Source organism: Schistocerca piceifrons, chromosome 1, assembly GCF_021461385.2.
Source record: "Schistocerca piceifrons isolate TAMUIC-IGC-003096 chromosome 1, iqSchPice1.1, whole genome shotgun sequence".
NCBI lineage: Eukaryota > Metazoa > Arthropoda > Insecta > Orthoptera > Acrididae > Schistocerca > Schistocerca piceifrons.
In genome coordinates, this window is record NC_060138.1 from 924,609,043 (window position 1) to 924,621,909 (window position 12,867).

A 12,867-nucleotide genomic window follows, 5' to 3' on the forward strand; every position below is an offset into this window, starting at 1 on the left:
CAGTAATAATAATAATAACAATAACAATAATAACAGGCAATGACAATGAAAAGAAAAACTTTGTTTGTACTTTATCAGTGCATTGAACTCTCATTTTTGGGAGGGTAAATAAAGATAGTAAGCATTTAACAGATTTTAGAAGAATCTTAACTTCAGTTTAACGGAATAAACTTACCTGTGCTGACAGCACTGGTCCCAATGCAGTTTATTCCTTATCACTAAGCATTGGCGAAGTGCTCGGTATTTCGCTGCGAAGAGCACTTTCAATGTTTGAGTCAAAATACTCTAAGGTTAAAAGAATCCAATCACAAGCATTCTACTCATGTCATTAATACATTACTCTCCCCTTTGTAGCCCAATGTTTTTAGAGATTACTCAGATGATTTAGCGTATTCGTAAGAATCGTAAGTCGTAGCAGAGACAAGGGCAGTACTGCAGCGTTTACGACTTGGGGGACACCTATTTTAACAGAGTAAAAGTGTAAAGTAAATTGCAGTATGTGACGTGCTGAAGCAGTATTTTATTTCTTGTTTAGGGCTTCCGTGAAATTTGAGCCCAGTTAGATGGGAACTGAATCGAAAAGTTTACATTTCAAATACATTAATAGTAACAAGTACTAGGATAATATTTGATGCTGGAGTCAATGTGTGTTAGCGGGACCGTTCGTCATTTTATTCACGCACTTTTTAACGTTAAGTATGCTGATAAAATAGCTTCATATTTAGCAATTATATACAACCACTCGCTCATAGAATGATACGTACCTAAAGACTGGAAAATTGCTCAAGTCACACCAATACCCAAAAAGGGAAGTAGGAGTAATCCGCTGAATTACTATATCACTAATGTCGATTTGCAGTAGGGTTTTAGAACATATACTGTATTCGAACATTATGAAGTACCTCGAAGAAAACGATTTATTGACATATAGTCAGCACGGATTCAGAAAATATCGTTCTTGTGGAACACAACTAGCTCTTTATACTCATGAAGTTATAAGTGCTATCGACGGGGGATGTCAAATTGATGGCATATTTTTAGATTTCCAGAAGGCTTTCGACACCGTTCCTCACAAGCGTCTTCTAATCAAACTGCGTGCCTACGGAGTATCGCCTCAGTTGTGCGACTGGATTCGTGATTTCCTGTCAGAAAGGTCACAGTTCGTTGTAATAGACGGAAAGGCATCGAGTAAAACAGAAGCAATATCCGGCGTTCCCCATGGAAGTGTTGTAGGCCCTCTATTGTTCCTGATCTATATTAACGACATAGGAGACAATCTGAGTAGCCGTCTTAGATTGTTTGCAGATGATGCTGTCATTCACCGTCTTGTAAAGTCATAGGATGATCAAAACGAATTGTAAAATGATTTAGATAAGATCTGTAAGGTGCGAAAAGTGGCAATTGACCCTGTGAAGTTATTCACATGAGTACTAAAAGAAATCAGCTAAATTTCGATTAGACGATAAGTCACGCGAATCTGAGGGCTGTAAATTCAACTAAATTCTTAGGGATTGCAATTACAAATAACCTAAATTGGAACGATCACATAGATAATATTGTGGGTAGAGCAAACCAAAGACTGCCATTCGTTGGCAGAACACTTAGAGGGTGCAACAGGTCTACCAAAGAGACTGCTTACAATACGCTTGTGCGCCCTATTCTGGAGTACTGCTGTGCGGTGTGGGATCCGCATCAGGAGGGACTGACGGATGACATCGAAAAAGTACAAAGAAGGGCAGCTCGTTTTGTATTATCGCGAAATAGGGGAGATAGTGTCACAGACATGATACGTGGATTGGAGTGACAATCATTAAAACAAAGGCGTTTTACATTGCGACGGGATCTTCTCATGAAATTTCAATCACCAGTTTTCTCCTCCGATTGCGAAAACATTCTGTTGGCGCCCACCTACATAGGGAGAAATGATCATAACGATAAAATAAGAGAAATCAGGGGTCGCACGGAAAAATTTAAGTGCTCGTTTTTCCCGCGTGCCGTTCGAGAGTGGAACGGTAGAGAGACGGCTTGAAGGTGGTTCATTGAACCCTCTGCCAGGCACTTTATTGTGAATAGCAGAGTAATCACTAGATGTAGATGTAGACTTCCCCATGCTCACTCTACAGGAAGACGAAAACAGAAGAGCTGCAAAAGCATAAATGCCCTTTGCTTCTTTGAAGCACGTTCAAATTTTGTCGAATGGTTTTGAATGGTTCCTAGTGGTTCCAGTCTATATTCGGGAGCAAAAATTGCCGTCGCACTGTACTCCAAAAGGGTGCGATAACAATCAACGAGGATGTAGCCGTAAAATGTCTTTATAGAAGGGTAGAAACGTCAGAGAGTGTCAGCAGTGTCAAGGGTTGTCAAGAACGTCTTCTTGTTGCTCGTCGCACTGAGAAATGTCGTTTTAGATCGCGAAATGCGTGGTATTCGACACCCCAGATAAAGGAGGGGTTTCATTGTCGCCACTTATGTCACGCCTTGAGGCCTTTTTGTGTCGATGCTGAGCGGCGGTGCGTCTGAAATGTATTCCTCGGCTACCCACAAAGAGAACCTTGTGATTTTAACGCTGGGTGTCGCGGTGCTGACCTCCATCGCAAAAAAAGGGGGGGGGTGAAACTTGGGTAAGAGGGACTGTGACGGCATTCCCATCTGATGACCCTTCCACGGTGATGTTGGGCGGAGTTGTGAAATTTAGTTTGTAAGTAGGCTGTTTATGTTTTCTTATTGGCAACGTTACGTAGCGCTCAATATGAAAATCACTGGCTGTGCTGTGTGCAGTCTGTGGCTAGTTTGCATTGTTGTCTGCCATTGTAGTGTTGGGCAGCGGCAGCTGGCTGTGAACAGCGCGTAGCGTTGCGCAGTTGGAGGTGAGCCGCCAGCAGTGGTGGATGTGGGGAGAGAGATGGCGGAGATTTGTAATTTGTCATGAACTGATATATATATTATAACTTGTGATGATATTAAGGTAAATACATTGTTTGTTCTCTATTAATATCTTTCATTTGCTAACTATCCCTATCAGTAGTTAGTGCCTTCCATAGTTTGAATCTTTTATTTAGCTGGCAGTAGTGGCGCTTGCTGTATTGCAGTAGCTTGAGCAGCGAAGATTTTTGTGAGGTAAGTGATTTGTGAAAGGTATAGTTTAATGTTAGTCAGGGCCATTCTTTTGCAGGGATCTTTGATAGTCAGATTGCGTTGCGCTAAAAATATTTTGTGTCAGTTTAAGGACAGTCTTGTATAAATTGTTCTAAGGGGAAGTTGCAAGTTCAAATGGCTCTGAGCACTGTGGGACTTAACATCTGAGGTCATCAGTCCCCTAGACTTAGAACTACGTAAACCTAACTAACCTAAGGACATCACACATATTCATGCTCGAGGTAGGACTCGAACCTGTGACCGTAGCAGCAGCGCTGTTCTGGACTGAAGCGCCTAGAAACGCTCGGTCACAGCGGCCGGCTGAAATTTATTCCCAATGTGACATCAGTAACCTACCTTACAGCTCACATGAACTTCTGAGCTGTGGCTTTTTTTTTTCTGGGCGTGTGTCGACACCTAGCTGTTTGAAGCGTCGCCGAGCGCGAGGGTGACGTCAAGGGGAGGCACGCTTTTGCACCATTACGGAGGAAGGTTGTCGGCGCGTTTGACACATATTTCAAATTTATGCGTCGCAATGAAAGACAATTATGGGATTTCGAAAAAGTGCTCCTTTAATTTTGTTGCACAGTGTACAACTCACTCTATGTACGCTTTGGTGACGCGAACAGTTGCTTGGGCCTTATGCCAGCCCTGTGTAATTCCTATTGGCCAACTGCTGATATTCAATACTTAAGTGACTGACGTAATTAAAAAGAAATTCTAAACCACAAGGGTAGTAAATAAAAAAAATAGACTGAGGAATTCGAGAAGTAACCTTAAAGGTGTTAGTGTAAAATGCCATGTAAATTGTAAAATATTCATTTAAGACTTTGAAAACTTTTGCGCTAAGGAAACTATCTTGTAAGAAATTTTATTGTTTCCAAATGCTGAGTTAGAAAAGGACTCAGAATATTATGCAAAACTAAGAGACTGTATTCAGTATCGAGGGACACAGCCGATGACTGAAAGAGATCACATTACAAACTGTACTTTAAAATTCTAAGCAAAGTCACAGGGGAGCATCAAAAGTATTGTACTTACAATAACAATTAGCTCCTCCAGCTACAATATAAGAAATATTTGGAGCACAGTAAAAATGAAGACAGGAAGAGCTTATCTGTAAGACGAGGAAATTTCTTTAAAGGCCGGTGTTGCATTGATCAGAGGTATAAATTTAGAGAACTGCAAACAGTCACTTTTCGAAATATTCGTTTACTTCCGTAATTTGATTTTAGAATCTTTTGAGGGTCATTGTCAAATGGGCCACGTGTACGTTACATATTTCCGTACTGCGATGCTAAGACCCACTTGGGAGCTTCCATTGTTATTGGCAATTGGCCAACAGATTATTCACTTTTCGCTATGAATATAAAAATACACCGACTTTCACGATAAATCTGCCAGCATCCAGCATGTGCTATACAACTGCTTGATATTATTTTTTCTGCAAGCAGCACATAATTGAGGTTTTAGCACATACTTAGCGAATAGCCTACAGTTTCTGCGAAAAGCATTCCGGAAGGAATTAAATGAAATACAACTATGTGCTGGCTGTTCAGCACACTCTTGCTATCGCACGATTAATTTTATATTGAGAATATTTTTACTCTTGTACTTGTGATTAAAGTTTACCAGCTTTTTACATGCTGTACGTAGATAAAGAGAACATCTTTCCGCACAAGCGACTTATCGTTTGGCGACTCCCTCCCTCTCTTTTCCCTCTTACACTGTCACTCGTGTCAGTATTCACTACTAGCTATGATACACACCGCACTTTGGCCGCCCCTGGCGTAGGGATGGGAAAAAGCCGATCGGTTACAGCCGATACCGATATTTTACTTCTGAATAACCGGTATTTTTTGGTATTTATTTGGTCTCGTTTATAGTAGGTATTTTATCTTCTACAACTAATCGCGTGAAAAATTACTTTATCAATTTGCCATGGCACTGGTGTAAAATTTTTGGTTATCAAACAAAACTTTTTAAAAAATAGAGTACTGACAAACACATGATATAAGAATCGGTATAGTATGGCTGAGACAATAATGTACCTGTCGTCTTGTACCACCCAGAAGCAGTGAGGCTTTGTGTTTTTTGGGAGCAGAGTGGTTGGCGCAAGCCAGGCTTGTCATTTGTAGTCCCACATTATTTGTCTTTGGTGGGAAGTTCTGTAGCGTCTGAAATGCTGGTATAGTCTTTGAACAGTGTAGTTCCTAATGAGAGAAGTTGACTTACAGATCAACACCTTATAGAATGAGCTTTTATGAACAGATTGGACAATAAATATTAGCCATTGACTTAATTGATTACTTAAAAATTTTAAGTGTTCACAGTTAATTGTTTCTGCTTAATATTCTATTAGCCAGTAATGCCTTGAGATGTTACTATCATAGCTGCAACACAATTAGGCTTTAAAACTGCTGAGAGTCACGAAGTACATGTACGGGGGAGGCTCTGTTGTCGCTGACCACACAGGCCGCCTCCGGTCATCGATTGTGACCTGAAGACGGCGCGACACGCGAGAGGTCTTTGACCTGGGCTTGGCAGCGTTGTTAACGGGGCCAGATGTGTTGCCGAGATCTTTGTGGACTAAGCAGACTTACTGCACTTGTAGGACGCCTCCAGATCAAAAAGGAGGCAAATGTCTTACGTTAGTACATTCCGCTTTTGTGACCCGACGACTGCTCTCGGCATTGAGTGATACAACTGTCCACCTCAGCAGATGAGATGAATAGGTCTGCATATCTCGAAACCAAAACTGAATACATGCATGAGCGCACGGACATTCAAGTGCAAAACGCACTGTTTTCTTGTTTTCGTAAGTGGGTTGAAATATTAAATTTTCATTTTAAATATGAATCTAAAATCTACAGAAAACTGTTTGTACTGCAGATTGTTGGGCTATCTTGTATCTGAAAGAAGATTGACAAATTTATGTATTATAGTCACTGTTGACCTTTCCATAATGTCTAATGAGATAATTGTGCAGACTTAGATGTCATTTTCAAAGTTTTTTCGAATACATTGTAATGTAACAGAATTTTCCTCTAATGCCAGGTTTCTGATTCCTTGGGGTGAGGAAACAACGCATCACTTGTTCAAGTACTTTAAGTTCCATTTCCTCAGAGGTGTTAATTTTGTATGCTAAGATAGCACTAACACGCTGGAGCGTCTGAGAATCCACAGAAAAAGCAAGCGATTCCAGCAAGATGTTCTCTGTCTTCCGCTACTTGTAAGTGTTAATATATTTAAATGCATTAATTAGTAATTAATGCACATGAATATTGGCGACGTGCCAGGTGCCAGTACCACGATTTACATGAAGTATATTTCAGCTATAGTTTCTGCAATGTTTCCCAAAACATTAATGAAATGATTGCTAATTTAAAGGGGACTGATGACCACAGCTGTTAAGTCCCATAGTGCTCAAAACCATCTGCACCATTTTTTTTTTTTTTTTTTGCTTATTTAATATGCGTTACCCAACAACTACTGCTCAGTCTAAAGGAAATACAGCAACCACAATATTCAGCTAGGAACTGTCTGACTTCATACAAAATTTAAAATTATTATATTAACATAACTCGTTTGTTAAATTTAAGTTTACATAAGAAATTTCTCAGCAGCAACTATCGAATTTTATTCACGAACTAAATACATAGTGTGTATACAGAAAAATCTCTCCTTTTAACTCCAGTGTAAAGACAGAGAAGTTGTTATGAACTAGAGCTATGCTGGAAACGCGGATTAATGGGAAATGATAGAAGTGAAAAGTTTTCCTAGTAATCTAGTTGTCTTGTAGCTCAAACAATGCGCTAATATACTGTTGCGTCCCAGAATTCTAGAAAATAACACACGCGACTGCAACAAGGTCATCTCTTTCGATCCTTCAGTTATCCACAAATTTTAACATATTTCTGTACACTAATTACAACACACCATTACTGCTTCAACAGATGCAATCCTAGTTTCAGTAGCGCAAAATTAACTTGCTTCTGTGCTGTGGCAGATGTAGCATCTACGACGATGTCAGCAAGGAATCGCCTATTGATTATGTTGGGAGGTAGCAATGATAAGTGGCCGCTGCAGAAAACTTCCAAAACTATAGCACCAAGATTCGAGGGCAAAGCTTCCCTAGTCACATATGGCAAACTTCAAGCATTTTCTTACAATGCCTTACTCAAACTGCTGCTAAATTGCCATGTTAACCCCCAATCTGCACATATCATGAACCGTGCGCTTTTATTGATATAACCGACATGGTACGAACAAGATATTACCCACACATAACCACAGTCTACGACATACAATCGTGAAACTCTATAGGGAAAAAGAAGCAACCTTTTCACACCAACAGTCCAAGTAGCTAGCATGTGGTAACAGAAGAATAGCATAGTGCAAACTGAGAAACAGTTATTTTTAATGCTGGTTCTTCCATAATTCCTTGTCACTAAACGGAGCAATATCAACATATAATAATCAAATCTGAGTGCAATGAAACACAGGCTATACGATTCACAGTAGCAGTCGTAATCGTATCGTCTAAAATCCTTTAAGGCGAGAAGTGAATTGTAACATGATGTTTTTAACTTAAAAGGTAATTGATTGTGAGTATATCCTATTGCTTACCACGCTCTTTCTGATCCTTTGCGCCGGTTATACTTCCTTTCAGGAATTTCTTTCCGGACTTCAGACTCATTTAATACATTGAAAACAACACATGATTTTTACATTCTTGAACATTTATTCGTTTAAAAGCTTTTTTGGCCTTCTCTTTGCCTCTACGCCTTCCGTCCACCTATCGAGTTTGTTCTGTGCTGCTTACCAGACATCAAGAAGATTCTCGATCCTGCTTGTAACATTTAGTCATCTGGTGTGTCTACCTGTGACGCTTTGTTCTTATAGTATGTGTATCTTAAGCCACAGCTAGCAGATGCTCCATTACATTTAGCACGAAGCCCAATTCCTGTTCACTTTCCGTTCCCACTGCTGTATCATCAGTGAATCATATTGTGCTGATTTTCTGTCATTGATAAATAAGAACTGTCCTTTACTTCCGTCACTTCATTTTCAGTGTACAATTGAACGTCAACGATGACAATGAACATCATTTCCTTACACCTTTCCCGATTTTGACTCACTATAGAAATCTGTCAGTACAAACTATCGTAATTCGCTTTGAAGAAATAGAATGGGTTTCCGTCTCTCTCTGTTATAGATACCACATTGCCTAAAAAAGGATAAACATTTCATTTCTTCCCCCATTATTAATGGTATTTCCGTATTTATAGCGCCACAATAAGCTGCAATATATGATTACATTTATATTCTGAAAGTGCTTATCAATCCCATCTACCTTTGCATAACACAAAATCGTTTCGTACTGTGTTTATACAGGCCAGCTGCATGGCGTTGTACCAGTAGCGAAGTTGCTGAAAACTGTGGCAATTTCGTGAGCCATTATTTTGGACCCTAATATTATATAATTATACAGGGTGTTTCAAAGTCTTTGGTTCCAATTTCTATGGGTGGGAAACAACTTTTGTTAGACACGGAGTGTTCACTGATGCTTCACAGCGACGCCAAGCGCCCTTTAGCAAGGAACACTTTAAGTACGGGGTCGCAAAAGGCCAATGATCTTTATGGCATTCGACACCCCGCATATCGTCTACCATGGAAAAACAATATTCGCTGCTGATGGCAAAATGGGGCCGGCCTGGAGGTATCGAATGGTGAGCGCCGCATGAGGCTACAAAGCGTAGAAGAACTGCTTAGTCGACGAGTAGCTCACAATAGTGCTACAGTGCTAGCGATGTTGATTCAAAGCGTAGCAATGGCAACGTTAAACAAAACAAACACTGCATTATATCTACAACAACAGTAGCCAGAAGTTGACATTTCGTCTGAAAGGAAGCCAATGAATTCGCGGAATGACGGAGAAGTTGCAGATGAAATATTAGGGTTTCTGCGAGATGAGTCACTGGAATGTATATTGTCGTATACTCTCGACTGTGTGGACAATGTACTTGAGGGTGTACAATGATGACGATACGTGCTCAACAAGTGAAAGTGATACCGAAACGGGTGTCGAACCATGTAGTTCGTCATCCTTGTCGGACTGGGAGCCACGAATCCCATCTCCAATGAAACGTAGTAAAGGATAATCGTTGTCCAAGGTGCTGGCAGTAAACTTAATTACGTATATCGAACGTCTTTCGCAGCATAGTAAAAAACAGTTGTGAACATATTTCAAATAAGTTTGCCGCAATATGACCATGTAGTGCATAAGAAAAACTGTTGGTATTCAGGGGAGAACAAAGCACACTTGTTACAAAAACTGGTGTTTGTGCGTTTCAGGAATATTCGATACAGTTTACAGGATGTGGATGATAGTGACCTACCATGTCATGCACATAAAATTGCACGCGCCATAGATTACAGTGATTCAAGGGATGCAGTGTATGGTTGCATAACTTCAAACAGTGCTACAGAACTGGAAGACGTAATATAACGAAATTTCAAAACAAACCGTCAACGTGACGATGCATGGCAAACTGTGGAATCGGCTTGAACATATGTACAAGTATATGAGTAAACAAACATCCCATCGTTCACCAAGGAATTTCTTTTTAACTCCAATTAACCGTGATTTGAGTACGAAATACATATGAAAGGAACGCTCGATATTAGAGGTACCTGGAGAGTAGTATGAAGAGCAACTAAAATCAGCGCGTTATCGCGTTCATACACAATTATGCTGACTGTTAATCTGGATGGTAAATTGGCTGGAAAGTTATTTATTGTGCTGCGAGAAGTTGGAGGTGCTATTCCCTCTACAATTCTTTCTCGTTAGTGTGGTCTCATAAGGGTAGTAATGAATATTTACGTCAAAGTAAGCATGAGTTGGAAAACAGGGTAAGAGAACTACGGCTATTGTATGAGCACTGCTTTGGCCAATAGCTGAACAAAATAATTTTCTGTTGCTTGATTACTGGTCTGCGTCTAATAAATCATATTCCTTTAAAGCAAACTTTCCCTCCTGAAAAGTGTGTGACATTGCGGTTCATACCACCTGGAACCAATGGACAAATTTAGCCTCTGGAAGTTTGTTTTGTTCCGTGGCTATAAAACATATTATTGCAGTATCTTCTGCTACGCCTTAAAGGATAGCCAGTTTCACGATAAGCCCCGCGACCGACTGTTTCGCATTCGGTTGCATGCCATCACATTCCATCGTTTTTCATCATCCCGTTACATCAATACGATTCTATATGCATTCCTTAAAAGTGGATACTTAGCTGAACGTCCTGCACGGTTTGTAACTCTCTGGGAGTTCACCTTCGAGCCTGACGATGCGAACATTCGTGTTCACTGTGGTGCGCCATTTTTCATTCGGTGTTCATGGTGCAAGTTAATGGTTTGTTTATTGAACGTCGACAACGTCCACTTTGTGAAGTCTAATATCTACATCCCATAGAAGAGTGATCTCTGCACCTCCCAGACACACATGTTCTGTCACTCTCCTCAAGCACATGGTGAGACATTAGCAGCAAATACACTCCTGGAAATGGAAAAAAGAACACATTGACACCGGTGTGTCAGACCCACCATACTTGCTCCGGACACTGCGAGAGGGCTGTACAAGCAATGATCACACGCACGGCACAGCGGACACACCAGGAACCGCGGCGTTGGCCGTCGAATGGCGCTAGCTGCGCAGCATTTGTGCACCGCCGCCGTCAGTGTCAGCCAGTTTGCCGTGGCATACGGAGCTCCATCGCAGTCTTTAACACTGGTAGCATGCCGCGGCAGCGTGGATGTGAACCGTATGTGCAGTTGACGGACTTTGAGCGAGGGCGTATAGTGGGCATGCGGGAGGCCGGGTGGACGTACCGCCGAATTGCTCAACACGTGGGGCGTGAGGTCTCCACAGTACATCGATGTTGTCGCCAGTGGTCGGCGGAAGGTGCACGTGCCCGTCGACCTGGGACCGGACCGCAGCGATGCACGGATGCACGCCAAGACCGTAGGATCCTACGCAGTGCCGTAGGGGACCGCACCGCCACTTCCCAGCAAATTAGGGACACTGTTGCTCCTGGGGTATCGGCGAGGACCATTCGCAACCGTCTCCATGAAGCTGGGCTATGGTCCCGCACACCGTTAGGCCGTCTTCCGCTCACGCCCCAACATCGTGCAGCCCGCCTCCAGTGGTGTCGCGACAGGCGTGAATGGAGGGACGAATGGAGACGTGTCGTCTTCAGCGATGAGAGTCGCTTCTGCTTTCGTGCCAATGATGGTCGTATGCGTGTTTGGCGCCGTGCAGGTGAGCGCCACAATCAGGACTGCATACGACCGAGGCACACAGGGCCTACACCCGGCATCATGGTGTGGGGAGCGATCTCCTACTCTGGCCGTACACCACTTGTGATCGTCGAGGGGACACTGAATAGTGCACGGTACATCCAAACCGTCATCGAACCCATCGTTCTACCATTCCTAGACCGGCAAGGGAACTTGCTGTTCCAACAGGACAATGCACGTCCGCATGTATCCCGTGCCACCCAACGTGCTCTAGAAGGTGTAAGTCAACTACCCTGGCCAGCAAGATCTCCGGATCTGTCCCCCATTGAGCATGTTTGGGACTGGATGAAGCGTCGTCTCACGCGGTCTGCACGTCCAGCACGAACGCTGGTCCAACTGAGGCGCCAGGTGGAAATGGCATGGCAAGCCGTTCCACAGGACTACATCCAGCATCTCTACGATCGTCTCCATGGGAGAATAGCAGCCTGCATTGCTGCGAAAGGTGGATATACACTGTACTAGTGCCGACATTGTGCATGCTCTGTTGCCTGTGTCTATGTGCCTGTGGTTCTGTCAGTGTGATCATGTGATGTATCTGACCCCAGGAATGTGTCAATAAAGTTTCCCCTTCCTGGGACAATGAATTCACGGTGTTCTTATTTCAATTTCCAGGAGTGTATTTTTCCTGTCATGATTGTTAACACAACACTTTCAAATGAATCTTACTAAAGACTGAACTTGCGATCTCGTAATGAAGGGGTTCCTTGTAAGACTGGCAGGGTGTAGACACTCTGGGGCACTCATATGAAATGTGAGTTGCTTATCATCCAGTCAGCTGTTCCTCGTGAAAGGCAGTAGGCCCAGCAAAATATAGGTTCCTAATTTCCTTCTAAAATATCTTTCTCCAGTGAGAGATGCTCATTCTAATGGTTTTCTTGTTGAAAAGCTATCAGTTTACTGGGGTGCTGCACACCTGGTTAGTAGCCTCTGCTAGTCCGGTGAAATCTCCTCGTCCCAGGATCAACGAATAGTAAAGGACGTCCGGGGTCGCCGGGAAGTGTCAGCGAACATTTTGTTACTAACCCAAGTTATTTCCCACCCGCACAGTTTGTCGCAAAGACTTTGAAAGACTAGTCAGGAAGCATCAATGCCCAAAGAAGTGGTGTATGGAAGTACTAAGGAATGAAGAGAGATGCTTGAAGTTCTCTAAGGCTGTAGATATTGTGATAATGAGTAGCTCAGTTGGCAATTCATCTGAAGAGAAATGGACATCTCTAAAAACGACAATCACAGAAATTGGAAAGAGAAACGTAGGTACAAAGAAGGGAATGGAAGAAAGAAGGAAATACAAAACCGTTCAGGAAAAATAGGGAATACAGAAATAAAGGTCACTTAGGAATGAAATAAATTGGAAGTGCAGTGAAGCTAAGG